The 16773-nt window shown below is 36.5% G+C and overlaps 1 pseudogene; it reads left to right on the top strand.

The window, feature by feature from the left end:
• LOC118851079 overlaps positions 1-13763 on the top strand; it is a 63343-nt pseudogene extending 49580 nt beyond the window's left edge.
• Positions 13764-16773: the final 3010 nt, after the last annotated feature.

Here is a 16773-nt window from a genome sequence, read left to right as displayed (position 1 = left end):
GTTATCTGGCTGCCAGAAGTCTCCTCTTCCTCTGGGGTGATCTCCAGCAATAGCGGTCTCAGCTGTTGTCTATGTTGGTGTCTGCCACTTCCCCTGGCTGTGAAAAGGCACATCTGGGTTCCTGGTGTTGACCCTTACTGGCTCTGCCCTTCTAGGACTCAGGAATTCCCACTGCTTGGCTACTAAAGCCCCACTTCTGTCTCCTCTATTCAGCATTTCTCCCCATGGAATTCTCTAGGTCAGTGAGGGAGGGAGGGATGAGAACCATTTACCTGGCCATTATGTCTCCTGGAAGTTCAAGAAGGCAGGTTTCAAACCTTTGAGGTGCAAGCCTCAGGAGTAGATGTCTCATGGCTACAGGAGCTGCACTGCTGCCTTTCATCGCTTCGACAGACTTCTGTCCTGTGCTGGGAGGCCTGGGGATCTCTGCCAGTTTTGGGTGCCCAGCTTTCTCCCAGCCTGGATCACTGGCTGATTTCCATAGCTGCTTCTACTTTGGTGTTGTATAGTGCAGCTATGTGTGCCAGGTGCTCTCCCAGGCTACAGATCTATCCCGTCAACCTTTCGGACTCTCCTGGCTTGGAAATTTGCCCCACTCGGTCTACTAGTGGCTTCTAACTCTCTCAAATCTGCTAAGATCCACTTTTTTAGAGTTATCTGACAGAACTTGTGAGAGAGCTCTGGCAAGACACTGTTTTCACGTGGCCATCTTGGCGCCACACTGGTAGGCATTTGATTTGATTTGAAAATGTTTTGATTTATGAGGGATTTTCTCATAGTCATTATACATTTAGACTATAACATTTTTATTTGTGTGTTTATTTTGCTTAGAAGGAAAGTAAGTTCCTCCCACATAAAGGCAGCAGGACACAGAAGATAGCAGTATGTTCAGGGGTAAGACATTAATTTCTGTATGCCTTAAGTACATGGCTAGGAGTTTTCTATTGTATCATACTCAGGTTGTAATTTCCATTAGTAGAGAGGATTCTTTAGTCAAAGCTGGCTCCCTCCTATCTTCTTATACATCATTCACCCCCATAAATTCTATGGTACCGTGACACTGGCCTCCTTTTTATTTCTTGCACAAAATACTTCATTTCCTAATTCTGGATATTTTCACTGGCTATCTCTAATACCTAGCATTTTGTCACTTCTTAGCTCTGCCTCCTGGACTCACTGGCTTCCTTCAAGTTCCATTTAAAATCTCACCTTCTACAAGAAGCCTTTCCTGAAGAACCTTAGTTCTAGTGCCTTCCCTTTGTTGATTTACTTCAATTTATCACACACACTGCTACACACACATGTGTGTGTATGCACAGACACGTGCATGTGTATAATCTTGTTATCTTATTTGTGCGTTTCATGTGTTGTCTCCCACATTATACAGTGAGTCCTTGAAAGCAGGAATAGTCTTTTGTTTTCCTTTTTAACCCAGAACTTAGCAAAGTGCTTGGTACATATTGAACATTTAATAAATGCTTGATGATTGACTGCTTGGGAAGAGAGGGAAGGAAGGGGAATAAACATTTATGTAGTGCCTACTACATACCAGGCTAAGCATACATACACTCACACAATCTTGCAAACTAGCTACCTATCTGTCTGTTTATCTCTCCATCTATCTATTTGTTTGTCTATCTACAGATACATACATAAAATCTCATTTTATTAAAAGAGTTATTTTCAGTTTCAACTAAATTTGGCACTCTGAAACAAAGCCCCAGTCCTCCTACTGTAGTTATAGTTCTAGGAAATAATTAGCAGAAGTGCAGGGAGGTGTAATACATGCTACATAGTCTATTACTGCACATGGGAATGAATAAGAATCGAGGTTGATAACAGAGCACAAATCGAAGAGTGCACCACAGCTCTTCTCTAGACAAAAGACAACATCATCATTTTAGGTAGCTGTGGTCATAAAGAATTGCATTGTGTAATCATACATTACATACACTAATATATTACATTATATTACATTACACATGCTAATGTGTAATACATTGTATACATACATTGTGTAATTACACATTAATGGCAACTCTACTAAAGCATTTTTACTGCTGAAGTCTAACGACATCCTTAAGTCTTCATGACACTTTAATAAAATGGGTAGCAACTAGAGAACTGAGCAATGATTGCTACCTGTGAATACTAAGAAAATAAAATTTAAAAGTGAAAAGCAAGATAATTAAATACATTGACAATGTATTTCATATACATATCAATATCATTTAATATTATTAAATATTTAAAGTATTTCCTAATATCCTTGATTTAGATATGTTGAAACATCCTCCCCTCTAAAAACAAAATGAAGGCTTTTTCAGGAGACAGTGAGGAAGCTGTGGAGTGTGAAGGGAACTGGGTTTGCTGGTTATTTGAGTTACGTTTCTAGAGATTGCGTGGGACACTAATTGGAGCATCATTAGATGAAGAAGCATGGTCTTACATGTATCAATACTCTGTTTTCTTTCAGGTTGGCAAAACGAACAATTCTAAGAATCATGCTGAACATCGTAATCCGATAATTAAGGAAGGATTCAGTGGACCATGGAAAGGAAACAAGAAAATTAAATTTAGAAAGAAGGCAATGGAGTGCTAGACACCAGGTGACACAAAACCATTAAATTAAGATGCTCTCAAGGCAGAGCATTAAAAAAATGTTCTTGATAAATGTGATTTCCTAGGATTATCAAAGAAACATTGTATTTGATCATCATAGGATAGCATAGATTTTGCACCTCCATTCCCTGAAGGTTACTTTTGCTTTCACCCATTACCTTAGTTTAGACTAAGGTAGGCCAATAGCATGATAATTTAACTAAATAAACCCTCTTTTGAGTGAGCTGCTGATGTACAGCTTAAAGTTCCTTTAATTTATGCAGTTGTGGAAAGATCGCAGAATATGGAGCCAGAGAAACTTTGAAATCTTTGTTCTGTTTTTACCTATGTGATCTTAGAGAAGTTACCTAAACTCTTTGGACTTCAATTCCTTATCTGTACAATGAGGGCATTAAACTAGGACACTTCTAAAGTCTTTTCCAGCTAGAAATTTATTATTTTATGACCCTATTCCTTCACAGGTATATTTATTTTTCATGATAACAGGAGAAAGAAAACTAAGCTATATATATATATGTATATGTATATATATATATATATATATATATATATATATATCAGATATATGTAACTCAGATGTATGTAACATCTGTTGCATACAACAGCTTAGGCAGCGCTTAGTGGCTAAAACACTGGAATTGGAGTCAGGAAGACCTGACTTCTAATATTACCTCAGACATTTAGAAATTGGTGACCCTGGCCAAGTAAGATAATCTCTTGATCTAATGTCTGCTTTATCACCTATAAAATCAAGAAAACAAGAGTATTAACCTTATAGCATTATGGGTGGTGGATGGAGACATCAAATGAGATCAATGTGTTTGTTATCTTGAGAATAAAAACATGTTTTGTTCAGGATTTGATCTTGAATTGGAAGAAATTTCAAAGGAAAACTAGTTTATCCCTCATTTTACAGTTCAGGAAACTAAGGCCCACAGAAATAATTGCCTAAGATCGTAAAGACAGTAAGCATCAGAATTAGAACTCAAAACAAATTCCTCCGGAGTGAGGGCTTCTATATATTATGCCATACTACCTGTATATGAAACCATTTCATAAACCTTGAAGATCTGCATAAATAAGGCTATCATCATCCATCACCAACAACACTACTACCACTATCATGATCATCTACTCATTCAAGTTCAATTTCTGTTTCACTGCATATTACTCTCCATTTCAGAGCTAAGACACTGAGATGTGATGCTGTGGTTAGAGCTCCAGTCCTGGAGGAGGAAGACGTCAGTTCATATCCAACCTTGGATGATAGTTGTGTGACCCTGGGCAAGTCGCTGTTGTATCTAGGTAGAGGAAGCTACTTGTGGAGAAAGGTATTCTGCAATATCCATCAAATTAAATTTTACCACCCAGGTAACTTACTTTTTTTGCTACCTTTAAAGGCTGGTCCTGTTTTACACTTACGCTGATGCAGGACTGTATAGAGGGCTGGCCTTTGGGTTAGAAAGACTTAGCTTCGTGTCTTGACTTTGATACATATTGTGTGACAGTAGGCCAGACATAACCTCCCAGTGTATCCATGTAAATGTTTAATATTGTATAGTAGAAAATTTATCTGAAGGAGTGAATTGAATTTCCTCACTGGTATTTCCAACAATGAAATCATAGATCACAAACAGCAAAATTTTGGATAGCCATTTTTAAAGCAGTCAATAACTCAATGATGTATCTAAGAAACATTGTGCCTACCAAATGTGCTAAATGTTGGACATGACAGATTATAATATTTCCATCACTTAGTTGCTGCAGCCAAGAAATTCAACATGCTGAGGCCAGACTAAGACTCTCTAAAGCTAATTACAGAGCTGATTTTCTATGACAGATATATTTGTTTTCTGTAAAAGGACCACACTTCAAGTTGTTCCTGATCATTTGTATATAAATTCTGAGAATACAGAATCATCTTTACTCTTCAATGAGGCAGAGTAGCAGGATGATGGTAGAGATATGACATATACCCATATAAATAAACTGAAACTTAGAATGTAATAGGAGCACAGTAGTACAAAGTACTATGAGATCATATGAAGAAGAGATTACCTCCAACTTCATGAGGGAGGAACCAGAGAAGTTTTCATGGAGAAGCTGGTATACAACCCGGACATTACAACAATAATAATAATAACAAAATCTAGTATGTCTATAGAGCCTACTATGTGCCAGGCACTTTCCTCAGTGCTTGACAAATATCTCATTTGATACTTAGAACAACCCTGAGAGCTAGGTCCTACTATTGTTCTCACTTTGCAAATGAGGAAAATGAAGAAAACAAATATTGTTAAATGACTTGCCCAGGGCCACACAGCTAGTATCTGAGGCTTGATTTGAACTTAAGTCTTCTTCCCTCCAGTACTAGTACTCTATCAGAGTTGACACTGAAATGGAGAATAATATTCAGTGAAACCGATATTGACCCATGTATGAGGGGATGACTGCGATGATGGTGATGATGAATGATAATACCTTCATTCATACAGATCTTCAAGGTTTACAAAATGTTTTCATATGCAAGGCAGCATAGCATAACATATAGAAGTCCTCATTCTGGAGGACTTTGTTTCAAGTTCTAATTTTAATGCTTACTGTCTGTACAGTCTTATAATTTATTTCCCTAGGGTTCAGTTTCCTCAACTTCTAAATCTTGTGTGATCTTGACTGCAGCTCCATAATATCTGAGTTCTTTCTGGATGCTTGAAGTATTTCCTCATTGATCTGGAAGCTCTGGAATTAGACTATATTATTATTGGAAGTTTTCATTTTGGGATATTCTTCAGGAAGTGATTGGTAGATTCTTTCAATTTCTATTTTGCCCTCTGAATCTAAAATATCAGGGCAGTTTTCCTTTAAAATTTTCTGAAAGATCACATTTAAGCACTTTTTATCATGGTTTGCATGTAGTCCAAAAATTCTTAAATTATATCTCCTGTATCTATCTGCCATGGTCAGTTGTTTGTCCAATGAGATCTCACATTTTCTTTCCTTTTTAAAATATTCTTTTGATTTTGTTTTATTGTTTCTTGATGTCTCATGGAGTCCTTAGCTTGCACTTGCCTAATTCTAATTTTTGAGGAATGATTTTCTTGAGTGAGCTTTTGTGCCTCCTTTGCCATTTGGCCAATTCTTCTTCTTAAAGAGTTGTGTTCTTCAGTGAACTTTGTATATCTTTTACCATTTGGCCAATTATGTTTTTGAATATTTTATCTTCTTCATTATGTTTTGTGCCTCTTCTAAGGAGCTAAAGATTCTCTTTTCAAAATTTTCTTGTATTGCTCTCATTTCTTTTCCCAATTTTTTCTCTATCCATTATGTAATTTTAAAACTTCTCTTTAAGATGTTCTGGGAATTTTTTATTCAATTCACATTGTTCTTTGAGGCCTTGTTTGTATCAATTTTGACATAGTTGTAGAGAACCACGAACATTGGTGAAGGGGCACTGTTCCAGTCTTCAAGTTTTTCATGCTACTATTTCAGAGGTAGTTCTGGGAGCTTGGAAATTTTCAACGATGCCAAGGTGGTATACTCCAAGGAGAGTTGTGATCACAGCTCTTCTAACCTGTGCTCCAGTCTTTATCTAGCTCCCTTGCAGCCACAAGTGCAAGCATTCCTTTTGTCCTTGGAACTCTAACTAGGTGCCTTGCTCTCCTACGTTCACAAGTACTAGTGTTTCTGTATTAGAACTGCAATCTGGAACTGCATATAGACAATACAACTAGGTCCTGTATCCAATGCTTGCAAAGGTTCCCCTGCAAATTCTTTCGGACCACTTGCCTGACTGCCTTACTGTTTCTAGGCTGAGAGTTCCTGAAGCTGCTGATACTGCTGTCCCAGTGACCGCCAAGGCCTGATGATGGCTGATATTTCTATCCCAGCCACTTGTGTTCTGTGCTACTCCAGGCCAGCCCCAACCCAGGTGTTACACACCTTTCCTCAACTTTTTCTGTCTCTGCCAGTCTAGAATATGATTTGAGATGTTATTTTAAAGTTATTTAGAGGGGAATATTAGGAGAGTCCAGATGAGTTGCTGACTATACTCCACCATTTTCATTCTACCTTCTCAGTACATTTTTTTAAAAAAGAAAACTCATGGCTAAACTAATTTTCCAGCACACTTCTTTTCTGAACCCTCAGTTGGACTATGAATTCCAAACTCAGTGGTGTGGCTTCATGTGTTCAGCTATTATTGCTCATGAATCAAGGATTCATTTCAGATTTCATTGCCTTGAAGTCTTTTATATTTCTCTGTTCCTTGGGATCCATTTTTAGTTTTCTTAACCCAAGCATATTCAGTCATTCACTCAACAAATATTTATTGCATGCATATTCTAAATCTATATCTAAAGGGTTCCATAAATTTTAGAGCTCTAAAAGAAAAGCAGGTATCATTATTTTGTCCAAGTTACCAAGTCAGATGTTATGAAAGTTATGTGCTAACACTTTTGATATCCTTAATGACTAAATCTCAAAACATTCACTCTCTTTCACTTTTCATTCTTCAATCCCTTCATTCCCTTGACATTGGTATTCTATTATACAGGGTACCCAAGTAGCAAATCAGTTGTTAATCCCTACTACTAACCTGATCCAGAGGTGATGTTCAAGTATTTTGCAGCTGATATACCCCTATTAGAGACTTGTTCCATGATTACCAGTAAGAAGATGAATGTCACCTTTAGTTGTACCCAACACCTCCTTCATGGAGGAGTCAGAGATGTATAGTGAAATGATTATCAGATTTAGATGCAGATGAAACTATCATTCTGTTATATACTTCTAGTGTATCATGGGGCAAGTCACTTAAACACCTTAGGTCTCTGGTTAATATTAAGTACAAATGAACAGTTTAGACCACATTTCTTCCAGGTTTACATCCAGTAAATCCTATGAAAATTTCCTTTTCAGCAGTGCTCTCATTCTCTCTTAGCCAAATTCTTCACAAACAGCCTATTACCACATCCTCAAACAAACCTTAAAGTGATCTGCTAGCTTTGGGGGAATGAAAAGTAGCTTCTTCTAAAAAATAGCTCAACAGCTTCTGCTTTAATATATTCCTTATAAACAAATTTTTAAAAAGCTCACATAATGTAAGAGGCTATGTCAGTTAAGTAGAAACTCTGAAAAGTTCTACCATACTGGAAAAGCTGTTGAATATGGTCATAACAATATTCTGAATCTGCTTCTGAGGACCAGCCTAGCTATATATGAAGACCTTTTATTTAATAAGTAAGCTTGCATATTGTCAGTGAATTCTTTGGTAATGGTAACACATGAAAAAATAAATAAGTACAGAATGTTTGTTCTCAGTGCTGTGAGGTCCCTTTCTACTCTAATCATTATGGGAAAATTACCAAAAAGAGTCAGAAAGTTTTATGAATCACTTAGTTTTTAGATCATTTATAAACCTTAGCTTGGAAATTTGTACTCTAAATGTTTATCCAATGGTCAAGCAGTGCTATCATTTTGGAAGAGCTGAATTCAATTTATATTGATATTCATAAAATCAACTGAAGCTAATTAGAAAAACATCTTAGAAGTATTCATTTGGAAAGCAAATAAAGAAGTTGGTGGAGTTGGTTTTATCATACACCAAAAGGAAAGTTAAAAAAATTATATCATCAGACATTTAGTCATCTCACAGAGTTCATCATTAGATTCATTTACACAAACATTGAAAGTAACCTTGATAAATATTAGTAGACAATAGATGGGATTTCTCAAGCAGATATTCTATAGTAGACCACAGCTTTGCCACTGAGCGAGTTATAGAGAACACGATATCCTTTTCAAATTCTACACATTTTGTCCAAATCTATTGTGCGTACTCTTTTGTTGATTTTAAAAATGCATTTCATTTAGCAGGACAAAATGCCATTTTAAAGGTTTACCTCCAACATGATTCCTCTCCTTTGTGCCTCAAAATCATTCAAGATCCCTGAAGGATAAACAGAAATAACTTTGTTTAATGACCTTCTGGTTGAAAAATATCAGGTAAGAAAAGGAGAGAGAAACATATGATTACCAAAGGTTTTTGCCCCTCTAATGGAAAAAAAAATCTAGTCCAGAGTACAATTTGAAGAGAATTCCCTGTGTATGGAAAGCTTCATCAGATGTCCATGTTTGCAGAGCCATGTGGAAGAGATCTATAAAGAATTTTCTCTGAACATCCACATAGGCAGTATTGAGTGAATGAAAATTCTATATTTCACTGATTATAGCATGGAATTTTATGGACCACCTTGGCCACCAGCATATATCTCCGGGGTAGAGAGGACCCCATGATAAATCAATGGGGTCCAAAATTAAAAAGGAGGGGAAACATTCAGATTGCCTTCAACATTATAAACATTCTCTAATGAACCCAAGGTTTTCTAGCAAAAAATATCTCAACTTTTTAATATACTTATTCTCACATTGCTCTATGCCTGCAAGATATGGAAAACAGCAGTCTCCAAAGAATTTAAAATTATAAAATTAAGGGTAACAGAGAAGTGAATGGTTGTTATCAGTGAGCTGAAACTTCTAATCAATGAAGGAGATTTTTTAAAACAGAATAAAATATTTTTAAAAAGGACAAAAAAAGAAATATATGACAGGAAAAGAACTTGGGGTGGTCATATGATGAAGGTGAGGGATGACAGAATAAACCAAATACTTTCTTCATAGCCTCATAATGTCAGAAGAAAGAGAAAAAAAAATCATGTGGGGTGTGTCCCATTTACTAATTTATGAGACTAAACAGATAAGATTTGCCTAGGAAGGTCAAGCAAGATTCTGTTGTGATTTGCACCTTGGAGAAAATACCTAATTTTTTTAAAAAAAATCACAGATCCAGTTTAGTATAATCACAGCAGTATGTAATATTCCTATTGTCAAGAAGTGGTAGAAGACCATGGACACCAGCACATCCATTGAAGTGAACTGGTCTTGAAAATATATCTAATTCGGAAAATTACAAATTCTATTCAATAGATTAGTTTTTATTCCTAATTATGTTAAAATACAGGAAAAATGGCTAAACAAGTTGTGGTATATGATTGTGATGAAATAATATTGTACTATAAGAAAGGATGATCAGGGATTCCACTTCCAGGAGCCAAGATGATAGAGTAAGCAGTAAATTGCCATAACTCTCCAATATTCACCTCTAAACAACCATAAAAAGTGCCCCAAAATGAATTCTGGAACAACAGAACCAGCAAAATTATGGGGTGAAACAACATCTTAGTGCAAGAAACTTGGAAGATTTGCAAGAAAGGCCAGTCTCACACAGGTAAAAGGGGAAAACGATTCAGGACTGGATGCATCCCAGCAAGTCAGCTGCAAGCCACAGTTCAGCAAATGAGTGGTAGATCCTAACCTCAGTGAGGTGGAGCAGGCAAATACCAACACCAGGACCCCACACATGCCTCAGCCTAGCCAGGGGAAAGGGCAGACTCCAGTTCCAAAAACTGCCTTGTGCTTCAGCATAGCCTCTTAGCAAAACACCTCTTAGCAAAACCCCAGAGAAAAATGGGATGTGGTCTCAGTCCCATAAAAAAATAGTGGAAGAGCTCAAAAAGGAGCTGAAAAAATAATAAGAGAGAGGTAGAAGAAAAATTGTGGAAGAAATGAGAGTGTTGTAAGAGAATTATGAAAAAAGAGTCAACAGCTTGGAAAAAGAAAACAACTGTACAAAAAGTAGAACTGGCCAAATGGAAAAGGAGATACAAAAATCCACTGAAGACAACAATTCTCTAAAAAGAACAATTGGCCAAATTGAAAAGAAGGTACAAAAGCTAATTGAGGAAAACAACTCCTTAAAAGTTAGATTTGGGCAAGTGGAAGCTAATTATTCTACGAGACATCAAAAATCAATCAAACAAATTCAAAAGAATGAAAAAATAGAAGAAAATGTAAACTACCTCATTGCAAAAACAAGTGACCTGTAAAATAGATCCAGGAGAGACAATTTCAGAATGAATGGATTACCTGAAAGCCATAATCAAAAGGAAGACCTGGACAGCATCTTTCAAGAAATTATCAAGGAAAACTGCTCTGATATCCTGGAATCAGAGGGCAAAATAGACATTGAAAGGATCCACCAATCACCTGAGGAAAGAGATCCCAAAATAAAAATTCCAAGAAACATTATAGTCAAATTATAGAACTATCAGGTAAAGGTAAAAATGCTGCAAGTGGCCAAAAAGAAACAATTCAAATAATGGGGAGCCACAATCAGGATTACACAGGACATAGCAGACACAATATTAAATGACTGGATGGCACGGAACATGATATTCTGGATGGCAAAAGAGCTAGGATTATAACCAAGAATCACCTACCTGGCAAAATTAAGCATAATACTTCAAGGAGAAAATGGTCATTCAATGAAATAAAAGGATTTCAAGCTTTCATAAGGAGAAGACCAGAACTGAACCACAAAAAATTGACTTCTAATATCAAGACCAAAGAGAAGCCTAAAAAGGGGAAAAGGGAAAAGAAAACATAAAGGATTCAATGGAACTGAACTGTTTACATCTCTACATGGGAAGATGATACCACTAATAGCACAACCATAAGGAACATAAATAGAGGGCACAGGTATAACATAAATTTGAAGGAATGACATAAAAATAATTAAGGGACGAAGAAGAAGAGTACACTAGGTGCAGAAGGGAGAGGTAGAATGGGGTAAATTTTTTCACATGAAGAGGCATGAAAAACCTATTTTGGGGAGGGAAAGATGGGAGTGTGGGCAACAGGCATTGCTTGAACCTTGCTTTCATCAGTATTTGCTCAAAGAGGGAAGGAAATATACAATCAGTTGAATATAGAAATCTATAAGGGGGGACTGACAGAAGAGAGCAGAGGCAGTAGACAGAAGTAAAACACTGGTGAGGAGAGACTGGGTGAAAGGAGAGAGAGGTCAAATAGTTGTAAATATAGGATGGAGGGAAGTACACAGTTAATAATCATAACTGAATGTGAATGGGAAGAAGTCTCCCACAAAACAGAATTAGATAGCAGAGTGGATCAAAAACCAGAATCCTATAATACATAGTCTACAGGAAATACTCTTGAGGCAGAGAGACACACAAACAGAGGAAAGGTAAGGGGCTTGACCAGAACCTATTATGCTTCAGCTGAAGAAAAAAATCTATTATGCTTCAGCTGAACAATCTATTATGCTTCAGCAGGAAGAGCAATCCCGATCTCAGACAAAGCAAAAGAATTAATAGACCTAATTAAAAGATATAAGGAAGGAAACTACATCATTCTAAAAGATGCCATAGCCAATAAAGTAATATCAATATTAAACTTATGTACTAAGTGGTATAGCACCCAAATTCTTAAAGAAGTTAAGTGAGTTATAGGTTCATAACCAAACAAGAGATAGAGAGCATTACAAAACGTAAAATAGATAATTTTGATTACATTAAATTAAAAAAGCTTTCGTACAAACAAAACCAATGCAACCAAGATTAGAAGGAAAGCAGAAAGCTGAGAAGTGGTCTTTATAGCAAGTGTCTCTAATAAAGGCCTCATTTCTCAAATACATAGAGAACTCAGTCAAATACAGAAGAACACAAGCCATTCCCCAGTTGACAAATAGTCAGAGGAAATGAACATGTAGTTTTCAGATGCAGAAATCAAACTTATCTATAGCCATAGGAAGAAGAACTCCAAATTACTTTTGATTAGAGAAATGCAAATTAAAACAACTTTGAGGTACCACTTCACATCTATCAGATTGGCTAACATGACACACACAAAAAAGCAAAATGATAAATATTGTAGAAGATGTGGGAAAATTAGGACACTGATGAATTATTGGTGGAGTTGTAAACTGATTCAACCATTCTGGAAAACTATTTGGAACTATGCCCAAAGGGCCATAAAACTGTGCATACCCTTTGATCTAGCAATTCCACTACTAGGTCTGTATCTCAAAGAGACCATAAAATAGGAAAAGGACCTACATGTGCACAAATATTTATACCAGTCCTTTTTGTGTTGGCAAAATATTAGAAACTGAAGGGATATGTAGCAGTTGGGGAATAGCTGAACAAGCTTCGATAAATGAATGTAGTGGAATACTATTGTGCAATAAGAAATTACAAACAAACTTCTGTTGGTTGGCTGAGGGGGGGGGTGGGAATTCAGTGATCTGGGTCATTATTGCCATGTGCGGGCATTAGTGGTAAGTCAGCACATCAGTTCAGGTCACTCCTGAGGACACCTATATTGATGTGCATACCATTGGTCCATTCTACTCTGAGGATGACCTGCTCACCCTATCAGTGATCTACCCTGAGGTACAGTGAGACAGACAGACAGCCATGGTCAACCCCTACAAAGAACCCTTCATTAATTCTCTAAAGTACCAGCTATTGGTATACTTGTGGCACCAGGCAGAACAGAATGGTAATGCCATGGCCAAAAGGCACTTCTTCCAGTATTTTGATCAGTTATGACAGGTGCACATGTGGGAGATGCAACTTTCAAATGAAAATCACCTCTTTATTAAGTACTCTAGTGAGGATGTAGTGACACCACAGATCATAGTCCCATCACTGCTTTTCTTCTTTGTATTGTGCAACATGGTGATGCCAGAGGTGATTTGAAACATTTGAGAATACCTCAGATAAATTGTTAGAGCTATTTGAGAATTTCTGTGACTTCTTCCTCAATGCTACTCTGCACAGTGAGGCCATCAAGTTTCTCTGTTCAGCTTCTAGCAACAACTTTGCGAGGCAGATCCAGCACTGGTTTAAAGACACTATTGTAAATGCAAACTATGGAGGGCTTACAAAGAAAGTATGGTGGCTGTTTGGTCAGCTCCCCATCAGCACCCAATCATACAGCAGTCTCTATCTTGATCTGTCTCTCTTCAGCTAGGATGATAAGTAAGTATCACTCATGGAGTGGCCCAAGACTTGTGGACTTCACCCAATCGGGTTCTATGCCTGGGATTCTGGTCTTCACAAGTTTGAGATCCAGGCAGGCCTCCTGGGCTGTCCCTTCAACCACACAGTGTGAGGCCTGGTTACCTTTACCTTCCACTCTTTTGAGCCCTTTGCATTTCAGTGCAAAGGACTAATTCTGAGTATGTTGTCAATGTCCACATGTGACACAGCTGTACATAGGATGTAGCCTGAAGACTGGGGACTCACCAAAGCCAGGTTGTCTTGCCTTGTAAGACTTATACCACCTTCCCATCTCTGTAGTTTAGAAAACAGGCTCTTTCAGGTGCCAGCATCATTACTTTGGAACCAAGGTCTATGTTGATAAATCTTGGTTGGTCTACAGTCACTCAAACATGAGCCAGAAGAGAGGAATGGGATAATGTATTTAAAACAAAATCTAGCTATCAATTTAAATGTCTCCAACTTTTTACACAAGAGATTGTCCGCCATTAAGTCTTTTAATTATTTTGAGTGTGTGTGTGTGTGTGTGTGGGAGGGAGTTCCATGTGTATATATTTTATTGAGGTATAGATGAGAGTTTTCCACTATTTTTCCCCCTTTGTTCTTTTCTTGACAATGGTATGCAGCCTGAAGCAGAGCAATTGGGATGCCTTTGTGGCCTAATAATTGATTAAGAATCTGCTCATTCCTTTTCATTTAGCCAAAAATTGAGGCTGTCTTTTTAAGTCAAAATAAAAGGCATATTTTCTTACTCATTAAAAATAAAAGAAATGACAAACAGGTAGATCTCAGAAAAACTTGTAAAGACTTGTACAAACTGATGCAAAGTGAAATGAGTAGAACCAGAAAAACATTGTACAGAGTAACAGCAACATTGTGTGATGATCGGTTATGAATGACTGACTCTTCTGAGCCACACAATGATGCAAGACAAATACAAAGGACTCAAAAAGTAAAATGCTATCCCCATCCAGATAAAGAACTGATAGACTCTGAATGCAGATCAAAGCACACATTTTCTTCACTGTATTCTTATGTATTTTTTTTCCTTTTGATCTGTTTATTCTTTCACAACTGTGACTAATGTGGAAATGTGTTTTACATATATAACCTATATCAAAATGTCTACTATTTTTGGAAGAGAGGATGTGAGGAAGAAATGGAAAATAAAAACTTGGAACTCAAAATCTTGCAAAAATGAATGCTAAAAAATGTCTTGACAAAAATGGGGGAAAATAAAATACTATGTAAATAAGAAAAGAAAGGATAAGCAGGATGGCTTCAGAAAAACCTGGAAAGACTTATATGAATTGATTCAAAGTGAAGTGTGCAGAACCAAGAGAACTTCATACACAGTAAGTGCAATACTGGATGTTGAAGAGTTGTGAATGATTTAGCAGTTCTCAGCAAAACAATGATCAAAGATAATCCCAAAGGATTTATGATGAAAGATGCTATCTACCTACGGAGAAAGAACCAATATTGTCTGAATGCAGACTGAAGCATGCAATTTTCTTTTTTTCCTTCCTTCCTCTTTCATTCTTTCTTTCATTCTTTTTTCTTCTTTCCTGTCTTTCCTTTTATCTCTTTTTTTGAATCTTCTTGTGCAAAATTAGCAATATGGAGATGTTTTACATGATTCTATATTTATAACCTAACATAGGTTATAATAATTAATCTAACATAGATTACTTACCATTGCAGGGGGTAGGGAGGGAAGGAAGGGGAGAGGGATGGAATTTGGAACTCAAATTTTTTTTTAAAATGTTATAAATTGTTTCAACATGTAATTAGGGAAAATAAAATAGAAAAAAATATAGAAAAAAATTATTTCAACAATATATGTGTTTTTCCTTATTATTACTACTGACCAACATAGACTTTGCAAAGAAAAAGTAGAAGCTATATGATATATTATTAAAAGTTGTAAAAAACTTGACTGAAGATCAAAAGCTTAGGATGAAGTAGTAGACATACTTAACAGAAATTCACTGTTAGTCATGAACTTACAAATTCCTTTAATATAGATATTTCCTTGAAATATTGCAAATGTCCTTGAAAAATCAGCAAATAAACTTTAAGGTCAGAGTCCACAATTAACTGGATATAAAACATACCCACAAAAATTTAAACTCAACTTTTGTACTAAATGTCACAATACTAAAATATAATAATCTTAAAACTACATTGAAATGAAACTCTTGAAATGTTGAGGCATCTAAAAGGAATCCAAACTACATGGGAATCAGAAATATATGTACAATCCCCATTATTCTGCATTACTAAAGATATCTTGGATAATTTCAGTGAGTTAGCAGAAGGCAATCTTGCATCCAAAACACTGTAAGTCAGTTATAGAAAAAAAAAAAACTTTTTGCACTTAGGCAGTAGTCCCCAAGCTTTAAATATGAGAGATCAATAGAGTACAGTGACATGTCCTAAGACCATTTCCTTTTGAAGTTCATTGAACACATAAATATGAGAAGAGTGGGATCATAATGGCAATGAGACATAGTATGGAGAATTTGATAGAAACCTGGCTTTGGGGTCAGCAAGATCTGGATTCATGTACTACACGTTGCAAAAATGTTAATTTCTAACCCACAGGTTGTGTGGCAATGTACACTTAATGTCACAGACAACTCACTAAAGGCATACGTTATAGAGAAGTCACTGATCTGCATCAGTAGAGGGATTTGCCATATTTATCACTCTGATAAAATCACAGGTAGCTAACCAAAACCACAGCAACTGTAACAACAGCAATAACAATAATTTGTAAAATCTTGATCTGTTATTCATTAAACATTTGTAAATTGCCTGCAATATGCCAGGCGCTGTACAAAGTGCAGAGGATACAAAGAAAGGAAATAGACAGTTCCCACTCTCACAGAGCTCATAGTCCCATGGGGGAGATAATATGTAAACAACTAAGTCCAAAAAAGCTATATACAACATAAATTGGAAATAATCAAAAGAGAGAATGCACTAGAATTAAGAGGGATTGGGAAAGGTCTTCAATAGATGTGAAGATTTTAGGTAGAACTTGAAAGAAGCCAGACAAACCAGGAGGTGGAGATGAGGAGGAAGATTACTCCAGACATGTGGAGCAGTCAGGAAAAAAACATCTGGAGATGGAAGATGGAATATCTTGAGAAAGACTAAATGGTATCCTGAAATCAATTAGAAGAGAAGAATACATTTAAAGCAATTAATACTTATAACAATG

This window comes from Trichosurus vulpecula, chromosome 5 (genome assembly GCF_011100635.1).
Source record: "Trichosurus vulpecula isolate mTriVul1 chromosome 5, mTriVul1.pri, whole genome shotgun sequence".
Taxonomy (NCBI): Eukaryota; Metazoa; Chordata; class Mammalia; order Diprotodontia; family Phalangeridae; genus Trichosurus; species Trichosurus vulpecula.
This window is presented reverse-complemented; position numbering and strand designations above follow the sequence as displayed.